The sequence below is a fragment of the Salvia miltiorrhiza genome, unplaced genomic scaffold, assembly GCF_028751815.1.
Source record: "Salvia miltiorrhiza cultivar Shanhuang (shh) unplaced genomic scaffold, IMPLAD_Smil_shh fragScaff_scaffold_39, whole genome shotgun sequence".
Taxonomy (NCBI): domain Eukaryota; kingdom Viridiplantae; phylum Streptophyta; class Magnoliopsida; order Lamiales; family Lamiaceae; genus Salvia; species Salvia miltiorrhiza.
In genome coordinates, this window is record NW_026651458.1 from 996486 (window position 1) to 1017279 (window position 20794).

Here is a 20794-nt window from a genome sequence, read left to right on the forward strand (position 1 = left end):
GAAGGCCTTCTACCAGTTGATGTTTAGCAAGTTTGTTGATCGTCTTGAAGTTGAGATGGTTGAGTCTCTTGTGACATAGCCAATTGAGCTCCGAGCTGCTCTTGCTGATGAGGCATGTTTCTGGTAGGCTGTCTTCCCAAGAAACAACGTAGAGACTCCCTTGTCTGAATCCTTTCAGAACCACCTTCTTTTGATTATTTCTAACAGTGAATTCATCCTTCTTGATCTTCACTGTGAAACCACTGTCACAAAATTGACTCACAGACAACAGATTATGTTTAAGACCAGAAACAAAGCTAACATTACTGATACTGGCGTTACCCATGCTGAGCACACCGTAGCCTTTTGTTTCTCCGATTGAGTTGTCTCCGAATGCAACTTTGGATCCAGCTTTATCAACATACTGAGATAGATATTCTTTGTAGCCCGTCATGTGCTTCGAACAGCCACTGTCCAGATACCACGTTCTGATTGAAGCTTTGGCCTCTTCCTTCTTTTGATGTTTCCTGACATTGACCTGCAAGGAAGAGTTGCTTCAGGCACCCAATCAAGCTTTGGGTCCTTCGATGTTAGCTCGAGTTCCTTTTGGAACCCATATCTGCTTCAGAATTGGTCTGGCTGGTCTATTGCGCTTTGTTGATTGTCTGATTGACGTCGTTGGCGCTTCAGATGGCACATGAGCATTCTTCTGTTGAGAAATCCTTTTGAAGGCCTCACTCTTGTAGCAGTTCTGTCTGATGAGTGGTTGAGGTCTTCTTTGCTCGGCAAAGTATCTTCCTTGAGATACTTTAGTCTTTGCAGACTTTTGGAGATTTGTCTGAAGTCCAGTAGTTTGTCATTGAGGAAGTGGCATGGCTCGACTGGACTCAGCATTGCTTGATCTCCATTGTCACAGCCTACTTATCCCAAGGACGATTTAAATGGGTTTATGACTTGGGGTAATATTTAATCAACAAACTAGTAATATATATAAACAACTGCTTGGGTAATTTACAAACGATTATGCCATAACGACTAGTTCCACGTGAAAGTTAAACAAAATGAAAGAGTAACAAGTTCCACAATATGATAACAAATTCAGAGTGTTTGCAACGGAAAACGTGTGAGTTATGCATATGGAGATGCATACTCAAGGTTTCTTTACATATCCATCAAAAGAATTCCCGCTCAATACCAAACCATTCCATCGCCTGCTCAACCTGCACATTTAGAAATACATGCAGGGCTGAGTATAAAAATACTCAGTGGCATAGCCGAAAATACAACATGAATACATATATAAATTGAACTGCCATAACAGTAACACACAGGGTTTTCTTAAATGACCTGCGCTTACTAAAACATTTCTCATTTGGGCATAATAATAAACTGAAATTAACAGTTAAAATCATCTCATGCATATATTCGTATAAGAGGCCTACGACACGCAGGGGATCTCTATATACGTATAGTAAAAGTAATGCCCACCTTAAACGTTCTTAAAGCTGGCGTGGAGTCGTTTCTTCTTCGGCTTCACTTTTTGTCGCCCGGACCTTCATTGATGAAGAGTCGATAAGTTCGTGAAGAAATTGTCACAAGACAAAGTCTAATATTACGAGCCTAGGGTATCTTTTAGTGTTTTAGGGTTCTAGCATCCATAATTCGTTCCATTAAAGACAGTCAAAAACCAACACACCTCGTCTAATCACATAACAACAAGATAAAAGAAGTCAATATCCTTAACTTAATATCATTTAGAAATTAACATGCTCACATAAGAGAAATTTCATTATTCACTTACATATAACTTAAATAAAACATTTTAATCCTTTTAAAATCCATACTCAAAAAGCCTTGAAATATTATAATAAATACAAGCTTATTCTCAAAATATTTCCTTTAAAGTCCATCAATAAATTTAAATAAAAGAACGGTCTTCATTTAAAATAATTAGTCCCAACTTTCAATATTAAAATTTAAATCAAGAGATTTAAATTCACTAAAATAATTTAGTGGAAATTCAAACAGTTTTAAAAGAAATAAGGCCAAAATTAGTAGGCTTTATTAATCAATTAACAGCCCAAAATTAATTAAAATGGGGCCCAATCAATTTAAATAAATACCCAACATAATTTAAAATAAAATGGGCCCAGTACAGTTTATTAAATAGAACTCGGCCCATTCCCTTCTCTTTTTTTTTAAAAAAATTCGGCCCAGCCACATTAGAGGGCTTAAGCCCAAAACTAATCTAGCCCTAATCTAACACACATAAACACAAGACACACACTCACAAGCGTCAGCCACTCTCTCTCACTCTCACGCCTCTCTCTTCTCTCTGCTCGGTCGAGTGCGGCGCCTCCTCCGGCGCCGCCTCGTCGGACGCTTCCTCCCCTCCCTTCTCACTCCCTCGGTCTCACTCTCTATCTCTGATCTCTCTCGCCGGAACTGCAGTACGCCTCCGCCTCCGCCTCCGCCATGGCAGAACACGGCTCTCGCTGGTTGCCATCGTTTCTCGGTCGTCCTCGGCCTTAAGGTAGGTCGGCAGAGACCATTCCGCCGCTGCATGTGCCTTCTCCGGCCGTTGTGAAAAGCCGAGCGTCGCCGCGCTGCTTCCTCTGTCCTCTGCCGTCTCCGCCATGGCCGGAATTGTGGTGGATGGCCGTGCCTTGCCTCGCCGGAAAGGTAGGCTCCAAATCTTCCTCTTTTTTTTCTTTTTTCTTTTCTTTTTCTTTTTTTACACAGAAGCCCTAACCATCTCTCTCTCTACCCTCTTCTCTCTCGTTTTGGCAGAACAAGGGCTAGGCGACCCTGCCGCTGTTGCCGGCACCGAGCAGCCGCCTGCTGCTCTCTCCTTCCCCTCTCACGACTCCGACAGCACACACACAAAACAAAGTACAAGAACCCCCAAATTCAGTTTACACATAGCACTTAGGGTTTTCAAAATCTGTTCCTTCTCATTTCAATTCATTAAAAACAATTCTTTAAAACCTTGTAACTGTAATAGATAGAAATATAGTGATTATGAGTGCGTGTGTTGATGTTCTTGATGGTTCGAATTTTACAGTAAGTGTATGGAGGAAATAGGAGGTAACCTTGATATGAGTAGGAAATGAGGAAAAATCTTGTTTCTGAATTCACCAAAATTGGATCTGCGAATTTATTCAGCCAAGCTTAACAATGAAATTTTGGATCTGAAAACTATGAAAGAATTGGAAGAATTAATGGACGTTTATTACATCTTTCTTGTTTTGGGAAATCTTGGAAACTGATTTGGAAAGCTGGAATCAGCCGAGTCTTGACAATCAAAATTTGGAACTAATTTGGTAATTGGAAGCAATCGAGAATTTAGATAGGAATTAAGAGAGAATGATAATTTAGAGATTAGAGAGTGAGTCTTAATGTATAAGCTATCCTTTGGATAAGAGTTGGCTTAATGAGTAAGATAAAGGGGCATTTAGCTTAAACTAATAAAATAATGCAAGTGGGAGGAGATGAGATAAGGTCAATTAAATAACATGTGGGTTAACAAGTGGATGTGAAATAAACACATAAAACTTTATGGACATGATATACTATCAAATTTAAATAAAATTCATGACTTTAATAAATAGAAGATCTTAAATGAAATCATTGAAATTAAACCTTTGATAATAAAAATATATATAATATCCCATTTAAAGGAACTTTCATGACTTCATGCTCACTTTAAAAATCCATATGGCTCATATAAATATGCTCAAACCACTAATTAAACTTGTTCACCATATTTATAAAAATCCTTTAAATCTCAAACGAAATCAAATAACAATAAAAATTAAGCACATCAAAACACATATATAACAATTAAATCACATCAGATAAATAAAACCAGTTTTATTATTAATGGATGTCGAACCCTAATTATTAATAATTAAGCCTTTAATCAGTGATTAAAAGCCGGGATATGACATACTATCCCCCTTAAAAGAAATTTCATCCCGAAATTTGTACCTCAGAAAAACAAATATGGGTACATCTCCTTCATGCTAGACTCGAGTTCCCACGTCGCCTCTTCTTGATCATGGTGCTTCCAAAGGACTTTTACTAAGGTATCGACTTATTCCTTAGTACTTGAACTTTCCGATCTAGAATAGATTCGGGTCTCTCTTCATAGCTCATATCTGGGCTGAGGATAATGTCGTCCCTTTGGATCACGTGTTTTGGATCATAAACATATTTCCTTAACTGCGACACATGAAACACATTATGCACATTCCCAAGGCTTGGCGGCAACGCCAGCCTGTAAGCTACCGGGCCCACCCTTTCTAGGATCTCATAGGGTCCTATAAAACGGGGTCTAAGCTTACCCTTCACGCCAAATCTTGTAATCCCTTTAGAGGGAGAAACCTTCAGAAAGACTTTATCCCCACACTTAAACTGCAAGTCGGTTCGACATTTGTCGGCATAAGACTTTTGTCTATCCTGGGCCTCTTTAATACGATGTCGAATCTGACGGACGATTTCGATCATCTCGCCTACTGTATCTGGCCCCAAGATTCTTCTCTCGCCCACTTCATCCCAGTAAAGCGGTGATCTACATTTCTTCCCGTATAACGCTTCATAAGGTGCCATGACGATAGTTGCTTGATAGCTGTTGTTGTAAGCATATTCGATTAGTGGCAACACACGCTCCCAATCTTCTCCTCTATCTAGCACGACAGTCCTTAACATGTCTTCTAGCGTTTGAATTGTCCTTTCGGACTGACCGTCGGTCTGCGGGTGGAAAGTTGTGCTGAAATTCAACCTTGTCCCCAATTCCTTCTGCAAGCTTATCCAGAATCTGGAGGTAAACTTAGAGTCTCTGTCGGACGTGATTGTCTTCGGCACCCCATGTAAACGCACGATCTCCTTGATGTAGAGTTGGGCTAACTTATCTGATCCATACGTGATAGGGATAGGCAGAAAGTGTGCACTCTTCGTGAGTTTGTCAATAATGACCCATATTGCTGTGTTACCTCGTCTTGTTTTTGGCAATCCTGTAACAAAGTCCATTGCAATATCGTCCCACTTCCATTCTGGAATCTTCAATGGTTGTAGCTCACCGTAAGGTCGTTGGTGTAAAGCCTTTACTTGCTGGCAAATTAGGCACTTTTCGACGAAATAAGCCACGTCTCGTTTCATGCATTCCCACCAGAAATTCTCTTTTTGATCTTGATACATCTTAGTGCTTCCTGGGTGGGCGGCATAAGGAGTGTCATGGGCTTCGCTCATGATCTTGTTCTTGAGTTCATCGTCATGGGGGTGCATATTCTCTTCTCAAAGAAAATAGCGTTGTCGGCTCCTTCGTGGTAGTTCTTGAGATTTTCTTCTCATATCTTCGCTCGTAATTTCTCCAATTTATCATCCTTCCTTTGGGATTCTACCACCATTTTCCTCAAATTTGGTATAGTCACGACCACCCCCGCTATTGTAGCAGGTGGTTTTATCACCTCTATTATCATCTTATCAAAATCCTTAATGAGCTCTTCTTCACTCGTAATGATGTATCCCAGCCTCGATGGGACCTTGCGGCTCAATGCGTCGGTTACTACATTGGCCTTCCCTGGGTGATAATTTATACCACAATCATAGTTTTTTTTACTAATTCGAGCCACCTTCGCTGTCTCATGTTGAGATCCTTCTGGTCGAAAAAGTATTTTAGACTTTTGTGATCGGTGTAAATCTCACACCTGACACCATATAGATGATGTCTCCAGATTTTCAGTGCGTGCACTACTGCCACTAGCTCCAGATCATGGGTCGGATAGTTCAATTCGTGTGGCCTAAGTTGACGCGATGCATATGCAATCACTTTGCCTTCCTGCATCAAAACACATCCTAGTCCATTCTTTGATGCATCTGTGTAGACCGCATACTCCTTGTCTGGTTCCGGAATTGCTAGCACTGGCGCCGTAGTTAGCTTCTCCTTGAGCAGTTGAAAACTCTCTTCGCACTCGTTAGTCCAATTGTACTTAATTCCTTTCCTGAGCAACTACGTCATAGGCCTTGCTATTTTTTGAAAATCCCTCAATGATTCTTCGATAGTAGCCAGCCCAATCCCAAGAAACTTCTGATCTCGTTTGGGGTAGTTGGCGACCTCCACCCTTGTACTGCTTCTACTTTGGCGGGGTCCACCTTAATACATTCTGAAGACACAATGTGTCCCAGAAATGTAACTTCTCTGAGCCAAAACTCACATTTGCTGAATTTGGCATAAAAGCGTTCATCCCTTAGCGTTTGCAACGCAGTTCTCAGATGTTCCCTGTGTTCTTCTTCATTCTTGGAGTAAATGAGGATATCATCATTAAACACCAAGACGAATTTATCCAAATAAGGATGAAATACTCTGTTCATGATGTCCATGAACACAGCTGGTGCATTTGTTAGTCCGAACGGTACAACTACGAACTCGTAGTGACCATATCTTGTTCGGAAAGCCATTTTGGGTATATCTTCATGTCTAACCTTTAACTGATGATACCCAGACTTCAAATCGATTTTGGAGAAAACACTCATGCCCTTGAGTTGGTCGAATAAATCATCGATTCTTGGCAATGGATACTTGTTCTTAAGCGTTAGCTTGTTCAGCTCTCAATAATCGATGCATAATCTCAAGGTGCCATCTTTCTTTTTGACAAACAGCACTGGCGATCCCCATGGGGACACACTAGGCCTGATGAAGCTTAGGTCCAACAGCTCTTGTAATTGGATTTTCAACTCCTCCAATTCCTTCGGGGCCATTCTGTACGGTGCTTTTGATACTAGCGCCGATCCTGGCTCTAGATCGATGGTGAATTCTACTTGTCTGTTAGGTGGTAATCCTGGCAAACTTTCTGGGAAAACATCTTGAAAATCCCGCACGATCTCTACATCTTCCATTGTCTTTTCGGTCTCAACTCCCCCGTTCAGGTATACGAGGAAGGCTTGATAGTCTTTCTTGTTCATCATCTTCCTTGCCTGTAAAGCTGAAATTATCGGCACTCTGTTCTTCATGCGTATCCCGTGGAAACTCAAAGCATCCCTTCCTGGAAAGTTGAAAGCGATTCTCCGCTCTTGACACAAAATCGTGGCATAGTTCTCCGCTAGCCAGTCCATCCCCAGGATTATATCAACGTCCTCCATCGATATGACGTGCAAGTTGTTCGCTATAACCTTAAACGATCCTATGGTCAGTTCTAGGTTCGAGAAAACATGTGTTACTACTGCCGTCCCTCCTATTGGTGAAGAAATTCTCAAGTCCTGATTAGTCTTTTCTGGTTGGAGCTTTACGGTTTTTACACATGCACTTGCAATAAAAGAATGCGAGGCACCCGTGTCGAACAGAAGTATATCAGGTTTCGTTGGTCGCTTCCTTGTTTAATCTTGTGTACGAAATAGGTTCTAACTTAAGGGAGTTGCGATGGATATAGTAGTTGTTGGCCTAGTATGACCCTAAATGGTTGTGCTTGATCCAGTTGATTCGATATTCACATCCCTCCTTATGGCCTCACTTGGAAATCTTTACCAAAATGGCCCTTCTGACCATATTTAAAACATGTATTACTACCATCCAAACATATACCATAATATGACTTGGAAAACTTCGGCCATGGAGGTACCCCAGGCTGGCCCTGATTATCCTTAACAAGTCTTATGTTTGTTTGACGTCCTTGCCCTTGCCTTTGGGCACTATGTTTCCACCAAGGCCTCTTGCCATTTCGACTATCATAGTAGTCTCTGCTGTAATTGTTGTTGTTGTTGCCTTTTTCATTGCCTTTGTCCTTGATCATTTGCTTCCTGAGTTGAGTTTGTGTCGGGCGAATCTCGGGCCTACTACCTCGGTGTCCAGAGCTTTGCTGAACAATTCAGAGTACGCAAACTCAGGACAGTCAGCAAGTGCCTTTCTTATCTCATACCTTAGACCGGGGTGAAACTTCTCTATCATCTTTTCCTCTATGTCCACGTACTGTAGGGCATAACGGACATGCCACAGAAAATATGGTCGTACTTGGTCATATCCCCTATCTGAAAGTCTTCTAAGACAAGTCTGACAAACCTTCTTGAGTCATCGCTTTTCTTTTGGCCTTCTACCAAAATCTGCAGATTTAGTCAATTGGAAAGCAACACAGAAAGTCGTTCTTGTACTCAAACACTATATTATGGTCTCAGTTTGGATTCTGAATTTCTATCATAATGAGTGGTCAATAATACTCATAGGACAAAGACTAATCTCAACTAATTCGAACATAATGAGAAACAACTACACGGAGCTATAATTTGGGTGGTATACTAGGTCAGCAGACTAATACTTCTTAATCTTATCGATCAAAGGAATCTACTATGACAACTCACGAGTTGCAAGGCTCAAAATCAACACAACATCAAAGCAAGGTGTTGTAGAAATTGTTCAAGAGATTCAAAAGAATGACCAGAGGGTATGAAATGATTAACTACAAGGTCGAACAAAATGACCTCGAGTAAGAACCCATCTGGCTTTTCAACCGAAAGTTGAAACACATGGGTTTTCAACCCAAAAGACGTCTACTGAGATTTAGATCATGTGGACTGGCCAGGTCCAACATCATCACCTCCCAGTCACACGGGAAACATCGCCCCGAACTTGGAGAGCCCTGAACATACTATACATAACAAAACATAAGTTTCATTATGACAACTAAACTTATCTTAAGGTTCCCTATTCTATTGATCTCAAACCCCAAACCTCTCTTAAGACATATACACACAGACATACGTAGACAGGCAAAACACACTATTCTTAAAATCTATCCTGTAGCAAAAGTCAATTTGATGTTCCATCGCGTGTGAACATTCGAACGTAGAGACTATGCTTAAACCCTTGATGCAACGTTTGCCTTGAATTAGTCTTGTATCGTCATTCCGTGCTTTTCCTTCAACGCGTACATATCTTTTCATTCCTCTTCGTGGTTCAAAAGAGCCATCATTTTCTTAAGGGAGCTGAAACGCTCTAAGTTCTCTTTCATTCTTCTAAATCATCACTTTAAGAATTTAGATTGTAGAGATATCCTACTAATCTAGTGGTCTATGTTCTTTTGAAATTGTGATCATGCAACTTATAGCAATCTATGTTTTCTGGGGAAAGCATGTGTCAATTCTCTATAATCCCTCTTATCATAACATCATAACTGCAATGATATGCCATGAAAGTCAAAACATTCAACATTTCATCATAGCATGCTCTTAACATAAACATATTCGTGAAACAGTTTAAAACAATAACATCTTTAAAACGTTGAAACTGTAGTTACCTTTTTCCTTGATTGAGCATGATGCAATGGAGTGTTGAGCGGTGTCGTATGAACCCATGTAAGTCTAAAGAATCAAACTAGACTCGACTCTTTAGAATAAGGTTTCTAGGGCCAGAGCGAACGAACTGCTCTGATACCATTCTGTCACAGTCTACTTATCCCAAGGACGATTTAAATGGGTTTATGACTTGGGGTAATATTTAATCAACAAACTAGTAATATATATAAACAACTGCTTGGGTAATTTACAAACGATTATGCCATAACGACTAGTTCCACGTGAAAGTTAAACAAAATGAAAGAGTAACAAGTTCCACAATATGATAACAAATTCAGAGTGTTTGCAACGGAAAACGTGTGAGTTATGCATATGGAGATGCATACTCAAGGTTTCTTTACATATCCATCAAAAGAATTCCCGCTCAACACCAAACCATTCCATCGCCTGCTCAACATGCACATTTAGAAATACATGCAGGGCTGAGTATAAAAATACTCAGTGGCATAGCCGAAAATACAACATGAATACATATATAAATTGAACTGCCATAACAGTAACACACAGGGGTTTTCTTAAATGACCTGCGCTTACTAAAACATTTCTTTCATTTTCATAAAGTCGATCGGCCGATCATTTTCCTTCATATGATCCATATCTGTTCCTTTCTGTCACGCGCCGGGAAGGAGGCCTCCTTACCACGGACGCCAAGACCGGTCGCAAGCGACTCGCGGTCTCCATAAGTGTACACGTTAACCCTAGCTAGCGACCTTTGTCTAGCATAGGATCCCAATTGGATTTCCTTTAAAGTTGGCGAACCAACACAGATAGGATACATATAAAAACATAAACATTTTGGCAGTCAATCATTTCATAAACGTTTCGTTTTCATAAACATTTCATTTTCATTTCATAAGAGCCATTTATCATTTGGGCATAATAATAAACTGAAATTAACAGTTAAATCATCTCATACATATATTCGTATAAGAGGCCTACGACACGCAGGGGATCTCTATATACGTATAGTAAAAGTAATGCCCACCTTAAACGTTCTTAAAGCTGGCGTGGAGTCGTTTCTTCTTCGGCTTCACTTTCTGTCGCCCGGACCTTCATTGATGAAGAGTCGATAAGTTCGTGAAGAAATTGTCACAAGACAAAGTCTAATATTACGAGCCTAGGGTATCTTTTAGTGTTTTAGGGTTCTAGCATCCATAATTCGTTCCATTAAAGACAGTCAAAAACCAACACACCTCGTCTAATCACATAACAACAAGATAAAAGAAGTCAATATCCTTAACTTAATATCATTTAGAAATTAACATGCTCACATAAGAGAAATTTCATTATTCACTTACATATAACTTAAATAAAACATTTTAATCCTTTTAAAATCCATACTCAAAAAGCCTTGAAATATTATAATAAATGCAAGCTTATTCTCAAAATATTTCCTTTAAAGTCCATCAATAAATTTAAATAAAAGAACGGTCTTCATTTAAAATAATTAGTCCCAACTTTTAATATTAAAATTTAAATCAAGAGATTTAATTTCACTAAAATAATTTAGTGGAAATTCAAACATTTTTAAAAGAAATAAGGCCAAAATTAGTAGGCTTTATTAATCAATTAACAGCCCAAAATTAATTAAAATGGGGCCCAATCAATTTAAATAAATACCCAACATAATTTAAAATAAAATGGGCCCAGTACAGTTTATTAAATAGAACTCGGCCCATTCCCTTCTCTTTTTTTTTTTAAAATTCGGCCCAGCCACATTAGAGGGCTTAAGCCCAAAACTAATCTAGCCCTAATCTAACACACATAAACACAAGACACACACTCACAAGCGTCAGCCACTCTCTCTCACTCTCACGCCTCTCTCTTCTCTCTGCTCGGTCGAGTGCGGCGCCTCCTCCGGCGCGCCGCCTCGTCGGACGCTTCCTCCCCTCCCTTCTCACTCCCTCGGTCTCACTCTCTATCTCTGATCTCTCTCGCCGAAACTGCAGTACGCCTCCGCCTCCGCCTCCGCCATGGCAGAACACGGCTCTCGCCGGTTGCCATCGTTTCTCGGCCGTCCTCGGCCTTAAGGTAGGTCGGCAGAGACCATTCCGCCGCTGCATGTGCCTTCTCCGGCCGTTGTGAAAAGCCGAGCGTCGCCGCGCTGCTTCCTCTGTCCTCTGCCGTCTCCGCCATGGCCGGAATTGTGGTGGATGGCCGTGTCTTGCCTCGCCGGAAAGGTAGGCTCCAAATCTTCCTCTTTTTTTTCTTTTTTCTTTTCTTTTTCTTTTTTTACACAGAAGCCCTAACCATCTCTCTCTCTATCCTCTTCTCTCTCGTTTTGGCAGAACAAGGGCTAGGCGACCCTGCCGCCGTTGCCGGCACCGAGCAGCCGCCTGCTGCTCTCTCCTTCCCCTCTCACAACTCCGACAGCACACACACAAAACAAAGTACAAGAACCCCCAAATTCAGTTTACACATAGCACTTAGGGTTTTCAAAATCTGTTCCTTCTCATTTCAATTCATTAAAAACAATTCTTTAAAACCTTGTAACTGTAATAGATAGAAATATAGTGATTATGAGTGCGTGTGTTGATGTTCTTGATGGTTCGAATTTTACAGTAAGTGTATGGAGGAAATAGGAGGTAACCTTGATATGAGTAGGAAATGAGGAAAAATCTTGTTTCTGAATTCACCAAAATTGGATCTGCGAATTTATTCAGCCAAGCTTAACAATGAAATTTTGGATCTGAAAACTATGAAAGAATTGGAAGAATTAATGGACGTTTATTACCTCTTTCTTGTTTTGGGAAATCTTGGAAACTGATTTGGAAAGCTGGAATTAGCCGAGTCTTGACAATCAAAATTTGGAACTAATTTGGTAATTGGAAGCAATCGAGAATTTAGATAGGAATTAAGAGAGAATGATAATTTAGAGATTAGAGAGTGAGTCTTAATGTATAAGCTATCCTTTGGATAAGAGTTGGCTTAATGAGTAAGATAACGGGGCATTTAGCTTAAACTAATAAAATAATGCAAGTGGGAGGAGATGAGATAAGGTCAATTAAATAACATGTGGGTTAACAAGTGGATGTGAAATAAACACATAAAACTTTATGGACATGATATACTATCAAATTTAAATAAAATTCATGACTTTAATAAATAGAAGATCTTAAATGAAATCATTGAAATTAAACCTTTGATAATAAAAAAATATATGCTGAAATAGAAATTTTATTGAAGAAAAACAAAAACCCTTGAGAGCACAGGCGCAAACAAGGAACGACCGGAAAAACCAAAACCAGAAAAAGACAAAAAAAAACCCAAGCGAAAAGAGAAAGAAAACAACAAGAACGAACTAAAGATGGGACCGCAAAGGGTCACAACCGAGGCCGAGCAAAGTCCACGCCAGAGCCGTCCCGGGTAGAGCACAAAAGCACCAGAACGAGCGCCAGAGAAAACAAGCGCCAGAGGAATCAAGCGCCAGAGGGATCAAGCGCCAGAGAGATCAACCGCTAGAGAGATCAAGCGCCAGAGAAAAAAGCGCCAGAGGAATCAAGCGCCAGAGGGATCAATCGCCAGAGAGAACAAGCGCCAGAGGAATCAAGCGCCAGAGAGATCAAGCGCCAGAGAAATCAAGCGCCAGAGGAGTCAAGCGCCAGAGGGATCAAGCGCCAGAGGAATCAAGCAACCTTTTTCAAGAAATCCGCAGGTTCCGGGGAACAACCCCGCCGCGCTGTCATCAAAGGCTTGTTACCCCCTTTCTTCCCAGGGGGGTCAATAGAAACTCCACCTGTCGGGGAGGAACTGCGAAAAGAAACATAGCTAAATCGTCCCGAGTCGGCGGTGGACGGGGTCCGCCCGCCTCTCCCCCCACGACCCTGGGGTAGAGGGGGACGAGCTGCCAGAACTTTCTTCGGATGGGGGAAGAAAGGACCCAAGGGACGCTGCGACCCGGACGCCAAAGCACCAGTGACCGCCAACTGCACCGGTTGCGCGTTCTTCGTCAGGGAAGAAGAACCCTCCAACGGGTCCGAGCCAGAGAGATCCGCCTCCGCCGAAACTACCTCAATACTCTTACTCAAGGAGCGCACGACAGCCGAGGAGCCTTCCACATGATTCACAGAAGAGTCCTTGATGATACTCATATCATTTGGTCCTTTCCCAACCTCCGTCTCCAGCCCCTCCTCAAGAGCCTCGAGCGTATTAAACGTGGAGATACCCGATGAAACAGCCACTGGGGTGCGAGGAGAGTCCTCCGAAGGAACCTCCTGAGATAGGGAATTAGTCTCCTTTGTACTCGGCAAAGCAACTGGCTGATCCTTCGTTACCTCCCTGTCTTCCGGCGGATCTGAAGACAGCGCCTGGACAACATTCCTGCTCCTGGCGCGCCTCCTCCTAGATCGAGCCCGGCGCCGTTTGCCACGTCGACTTCCATTTTTCCCTGCCGGCTGAGTCATGGAAGACGGCTCACTATCAGTCTCCGAGGAGAGTTCCCTGCAATTCTCAGTAGAGTGGCCAATAGTAGAGCAAAGACAGCAAAAAGAAGGCAACTCCTCATATTTAAACTCAATTTCAAAAATGTCCTCATCGCACTGCACATCAAGAGAATCAGGTATGGACAGCGCCAAATTCATTTCAACAAGAACTCTGGCAAAATAACCCACTGACGCCCTTGCCGACAAGCCATCCACAAGGAGCGGAGTGCCCACATGCTTAGCAATACCAACCAAGACTTCCGGATGCCAAAATTCATGGGGTAAATTAAAAATACGAACCCAAACCTGTGCCGTGGAAGACTCCAGCTTATTAGGGTTGAAATTTGGAGTCCAGGCTTGCAAGAAGAGAATTCCAACACGAAGACGCCAAGCAGGTTTCGCAAAAGCAACGTTAAAATCCGCTGGAGAAGTGAACTTCAGAGTGAAGTAGCCCTTTCCCAAAGGAATAACCTCCCATGCCGAGCTAGGTTGCCAGACAGCGGAAAGCTCGGCGAAAAGATCCGCAGCAAAACGAGGCGCCTCCCATTTTTTGAGAAACATCCTACCATGGAGAGAAAATTGGAAAGTTTTGATCTGTCTTTGCTGTTGGATTTGTATACTGAAAGCAAGAACGTTTTATGCTTGTATACAATGTTTCCTAAGTTCACTATCTAATCTCCTATCTGATTGTGTTCATGATTGCATATGTATGTTCTTTATCTCTATATAAGTAGATTATATGGTGTGTTGTAGATCACAGAAGACCATATAATTGGAATAACCTTAAGAGATATAATATGATCACAGCCGAAATAACTCTAGGACAAGTTATTGGTTTAGGCTGCAGTATAGATGGAAGTAGTTTGTCTTGGCTACTTGTCTATACTGGTACGTCATTACGTATTGATAGGACCACAGTTTGAGATGTATTCTTCTATCTGACTTAAGTGAAGAATCAAGATCTCGGTGACTTATAAATCTTAATACTAATAAGTATTCAGATATATATATTAATTCGTATATCACTTTGACTTACTATGGGTGAAAGTTATATACTAACTCGAGTACTCTGTATCTTGGGTGATAGCGGTTAATATATGATATTTGATTATCTGTATTAGTACCCGTATCCGGTATAGGATAATGACATCCCCTTAAGGAGCTCAATAAGGTTTATTACGCTAAACCCTGCAGGTTGATTAAGTTCAGGCGTAATAATAAAGTTTGAGTGGTACTGCTTAAGGAATTATTAAGAGATTAATTAATTTAAGCTGTCAGAGCTCTAATTAATTAATGGATGTCGGATATTTTAAATACGGAGATTTAATAAGTCTAAATACAAGCCCCGACTCATCACCGGCAATAAAGGGGTAAGTCAGTATCGGTTCTCTAGTGGAATGAACTGATATTTATAAATTAATTATGGTCTGGGCTGACCATGGATAAATTAATTTATTTGAGGCCCATCTTTATTCCTTGTATCTGGTCCCTGGGCTGGCCCAATGTCTCCTAGCCCAAGAAGACAGAATTTTCGGCCCTCACATGTAAAGTGGCGCCTCCTCCTCTTTTCTGTATTTTTAAATACAGATGTCAGCTCTCAGGAAAATACACTGATAAAAATTAGGGTTTTTGAGAGAAGAGGGAGGCGCAGGAAATGTGAGTGGTCATTCTGTCTTGGGAATTTCCATAGCTCGTTGTCCATCCAACGTTGGGAATTGAGCGGGATACAGTCGAGAAGATCAGAGCTGGAGTCAGATTTTCGCAGGAAACCATGTTCTGGCAGTCTCCGTAAAACGGCAATAACTTCCTCCACAGAACTCCGATTCAGACTAATCAGGCGGCCGCGGAAAGCTCTTTCGAAGACGATGAAGTCGTATTTCTGCACAAAATACGATTGGAGGTCGTTTGAGGGGTCAAACGGAGCGTTGAATTTGGCTGACCTGTTCAGCGACAGATTGACGAATTCTTCGGAATTCTTCAGGTATTTCTGAACTCCAATGTGCAGCTGTTAAATTCATAGGAGCATGTTAGGATTTAATCGTTGTATGGTAAATTAATAATAACCAAGAAACGATCATCGGGCAAACGGAACGTTAATTCAATTTAATATTCCTTCAATTGGTATCAAAGCCCAGGATTAATTTCTTGGCTCTATTATTAATTTATGTACGATTAATAATGTGCGTTGTTTTTACTGCTGCTGTTCTTCGTGGTCTGTTGATTCGTGGGATACGTCGTTTTGACGTTGTAATCGTTTTTCACCACGAGAAAAATCCGTGGTTAGATTAGGATTTCAATTTGTTTTGTTTTTCCTTTGTTATCTGTAATTGTTGGAAATCGAGACGAGAACGACGACGAATCAACATCGAAGAACGGAGGTTGGCTGCGTACGGGACCAGGCAGATGGGGCTGCGGGCGCCGAGGGGCTGCGCGCGCGCGGGTGCTCGCACGCCGTGCACAGCGTGCCCAGTCAGGCGCCGCGCGGCCGCTGCTGCTCTCGGTGCTGGATGTTGTGCGAGGAGGTGGGCTGGTGGCGGGGCGAGGCATGGCTGGACGGGGGCGAGCAGGGGCTGTGCGCGCCTAGGGCTGCGCGTGCGCGCTTTGCGCGCTGCGCGCCCGACGGGCGCCGCGCGGCCGCTGCTGCCGAGCTGCTGCCTGTGCGCCGAGACCGCCGAGACCAGGTGCCCAGGCTGCTGCTGCTCGGACCAGGAGGCTGCTGCCGCACCGGAGGGCTGCTGCTCGTGCAGGGCTGCTGCGTGCGCCGGGCTGCCGTGCCGGGCAACTGCTCCTCGCCGGGGCTGTGCGCCTGCTGTGGCTGGTGCCGAGGGCTGCTCCAGCTGCTGTCAAGAGCAGGTGGCGGCGCCGCCTAGGGAACTCCAAACCCTAGGTGGGCGCGGGTTTCGTCAAACCCTAGGGGGCCCAAACCCTATTTTCAAAGACGGGCCTGTTTTGAAGTGTTTCAGGGCGAGTTTACGTTTTTGAGTTTTATTTCTTTTTCTTTTATGTTCTTTGTAATAGATTAGAAATATGGGGTTCCACGAATGGGTCACGAAGAACTTTTTGTTTTAATTCTGTTCTTTGCATGTCGTGGTGTTAATCCTTTATGCTCGTTGCATGCTGTTTTTGTCTTTGCTTGTTAATATGTGTTTATTAACTGCGCTTAGACAAGCATGCTAGGTTTATCGTTTTCTTAAGTATGTTTTAGAATTCTGTAAGCATGTTTTACATGTTGCGTTCTAGATGAGCATGCTTAGGATTATGTGTGAGCATGATCAAACCTTTTGAAAGAAAAAGACTAAGCTGTATTAATATTTTTATAGACGATTAAAATTATTTAGTTCTCCACAAACGATCTCTAGACAAAGTGATTGGCGTTGTGAGTAAACGTCCACCCGCGTGGCTTACTTCATATTTGTCCTTTCATAAGTTTGTCAGATGAGGTTTCTATAAAAATATTTAAATCCATTAAAGTAGTGGAAGTTATGCAGTAAACGTCCACCCGCGTGGCTTACTTGTGTAATTTTTCACGAGTACTTTAGACGATGGAATTAAATAAGATAACTAAGAAATTAAATTGAATGCGGCATGGTCCTAGTGAGTATGTCAAATTCGAAAATTTAATTTCAAAAGTTAGGATGTGGTTACTACTTAATAATTATATTCTTAAAATTATGTAGACCTCCACAAGCGGTCTCTAGACAAAGTGATTGGCGATGTGAGTAAACGTCCACCCGCGTGGCTTACTTCATATTTGTCCTCTCATAAGTTTGTCAGATGAGATTTCTATAAAAATATTTAAATCCATTAAAGTAGTGGGAGTTATGCAGTAAACGTCCACCCGCGTGGCTTGCTTGTATATTTTCAACGAGTACTTTGGAGAATGGAATTAAATAAGATAACCAAGATAATTAAATTGAAAGCGGCATGGTCCGAGTGAGTATGTCAATTTCGAGAATTTAATTATCAAGGTTAAATTGTGGTCATTGCTTAGATATCATATCAAGTACAATGTACAACTCCCCGAGGAGTCCCTTCTTGATTATGATATGGTCTAGTTAAGGTCCAACTATTAATTTCCTTTGTCAGAAGGTTAAGTTGACATGGATGAAATTAAACGACTAGGTAAATAGTCTGGTTGAGGAGTTCATGTGTAAACGTCCACCCGCGTGGCTTGCATGTGAGATTCTTTGGGCTGTTGGAGGTTTCATCAATATTGTTTTATCAAAAGGTTTCAATATTGTTGTTACGAATTATGTGCTTTATGTTCGTTACTTTCAGATATGTCTATGTCTCTTATTGTTTATTTATTCTTGCACAAAGTCTTTTTACCGGTCCACATATATAAAATGGAAACGCAGTTTTATCTTTATCACAAACTAACACAAGTTTTCTTTGTGTTGCTTACTACTCCACGTTCTTATGGTCCGAACAATGAGTCAACTGATGAGAAAAATGAATTACATAAAAGGTGGCATAAGACGAATAATGTGGCTATATGCTATATTATGAGTATAATGACACAAACCTTGTAGCTTCAACATCAGGGCATGGACGATGCTATTAGCATCATGCTGAATCTCAAGAAAGTGTTCGGAGAGTTGGACTGAGCTGCTCATTTAAATTTGATGAGAGTAATCTCGTTATTTTTATGAGTGAGCACAGCTCAGTGCACGAGCATGTCATGCAAATTTTGACGGATTTGACTTGCTCTGTGGAAGTATCGACGGTGAGGCAAAAGTCGATATTATCCTGAACTCTCTTCCCAAGTCTTTTAATTAAGAACTTCCGCCTCAACGCTGTTATGAGCAAGAAAGATAATACTCTTTTTGAGTTGTTGAATGCTCTAGTTACGGCTAAGGAAGTTGTGGGAAAGAGATGTGCAAGCACTTGTTATTGCCAAATGAGAGCCATCTTCTTCGTCGAATGACGGGAAGAAGAAGGGTCCAAGGGGCAAGAAAGACAAGGGAAATAGTGGGAGTAGTGGTGTGATAAGATTGAGTATTGAAGATTTTTTCTTTCAATACTCAAGGCAAAGGGTTAAGGTACTTCACTTGCTATAGTAACTGAGACATATCAGCTCATTTTCTACTCAGTTGTGAGTAGTGGATAACGAGAGAAACTGATAATGATTGTTACACCTTGCATGGCTTTTTAAGCTGACAAGGAAGCTGAGAAGTGATGAGATGATTGTCTTCATAGGCAACGTGACTAGAGTCGCAGTTGTTGCAATTGAAGCATTGTCTTTAAGTTCTAAAGACATAGTTTAGTTTTTTAGAGTTCCTTATCATGTTCCAAAATTTTGAATAGATGGGTCTTATGTCATTTTTGATAGTGGTGTTTCTATCATAAGAAATGACAAAGTTGTCTATTCTGGTATTTTGAACATCTCTCTTCATACTATAACTTGTCTACAAAATACCTTTATATTGCATTTACATCATCGAACAAAAGAAAGAGAAAAGTTAAGGCTAATCTCTCATGAGGATCTTACACATATATTGATACCCTAGAAATAGGTCACATCTATCTTAATAGGATCCAAAGGCTCGTGTCTAAATAAGTACATTGGATTCAATCCAGGTTGTACTATTTCGAACCTGCGAATCCTGTATAGAGGAAAATATGGAGACCAGGTCATTCATGACAAAGGGGATAAAGGGCCAATAATGTGTTAGGAATGATCTTTTCTGATTCATTGTCAGTGTTTGGGATTCCAACCCAGTTTACTACACCATGTAATCCCTATATAAAATGGTGTGGTGGAGAGAAGAAATAGGCCACTCTTGGAAAAATATGTTCGATGATGAGTTATGTATCTTTGCAATTAGTCCTAAAGAATCAGAAGGTGGTTATTAGCAATGACACACGATTCTTAGAAGTGGACTATGGGAGTAATCACTAATCTAAGTCAGATAGTGTACTTTAAGAAATTGAAGACATTAGACAGGCGATTCCATCACCCAAGCCAAGTGTGCAAGAGTTTTGTACCACAAGACACTGCACTCACTGTTGACACACATGTGCCACCACAGATCCATTGTAGTGGGAGGGTTGTGGGACAACCCGATCGATTTATGTTCTTGGGAGAATCTTTGGATTCAGTCCCTGGTAGTGAATATAAGAGAATCGACCCAGATATCTACTTGGAATTAGTGGAAGACGAGAATGTAGATTTCTGGCACGCCTCAATGGAGCAATCCATTAAGAATATGGTTGTATACTAAGAAAATCTTGCTACCAGAATGTCGTAAAGCCATAGGTTGCAAGTGAGTATACAAGAGAATGATAAGTCCGAATGAGCAAGGTCGTAGCTTTTAAAGCTAGACTGGTGGCGAAAGGTTATGCCCAGTGTGAAGGTATAGGTTATGATGATATTTTCGCCAGTGCCATGCTCAGAACATTCGGATCATTTTACCCATAGCAGCTCACTTAAACCATCGAGGTTACGTGAGGGAGGGAGAGAAACATCTCGTGTCAATCGCTCTCGTGTCATCGGTGATGTGGTTTATCTTGCATTTTATGTAGATAATATCCTCCTAATTGGCGACAATATGGAGCTATTGTCAAGACATAAAGTAATGGTTATCCGAACAGTCTCAGATGAAAGACTAATGAGGTACAGTATACGTCTCTGTGATCAAGGTTATAAGGGATCACTAGAAAATGATGTTGGGCTTATCTCGAGTGTCTTACATTGATACTGTGAATACTCGTTTTAGTATGAATACCGCCAAGAAAGGATTGCTACCTTTTAGATATGGCGTTCCTTTATCTAAAGACTATGTCTTAAGATGCCTGTTGAGGTTGAGGAAATGAAGACAGTATTCTACGTTTCCGCAGTAGATAGCTTCATGTATGGATTACTATGTACGAGATCTTATATTTGCTATGCAATTAGCATGGTTGTAAGATATCAGTATAGTCCTAGTTAAGACACTGAACTGTGATAAATTATATTCTCAAGTCCATGACTAGAGAATAAGGATAGTTTACCAGTTAGATAGTTTAGTTCCCCTTTTGGATTATACGATTTCGGATTTCCAGGCTGACCG

The 20794-nt window shown here is 41.3% G+C and overlaps 1 long non-coding RNA gene across 1 annotated transcript; it reads right to left on the minus strand.

Annotated features, from left to right (window-relative positions):
* Positions 1-965: 965 nt before the first annotated feature.
* Positions 966-3382, minus strand: LOC131002969 (uncharacterized). Its single transcript, XR_009094486.1, has 3 exons — positions 3216-3382; positions 1468-1532; positions 966-1199 (listed from the first exon to the last, which is right to left on the minus strand). It is a non-coding gene; the product is annotated as an uncharacterized LOC131002969 (long non-coding RNA).
* Between the last annotated feature and the right edge of the window lie 17412 nt (positions 3383-20794).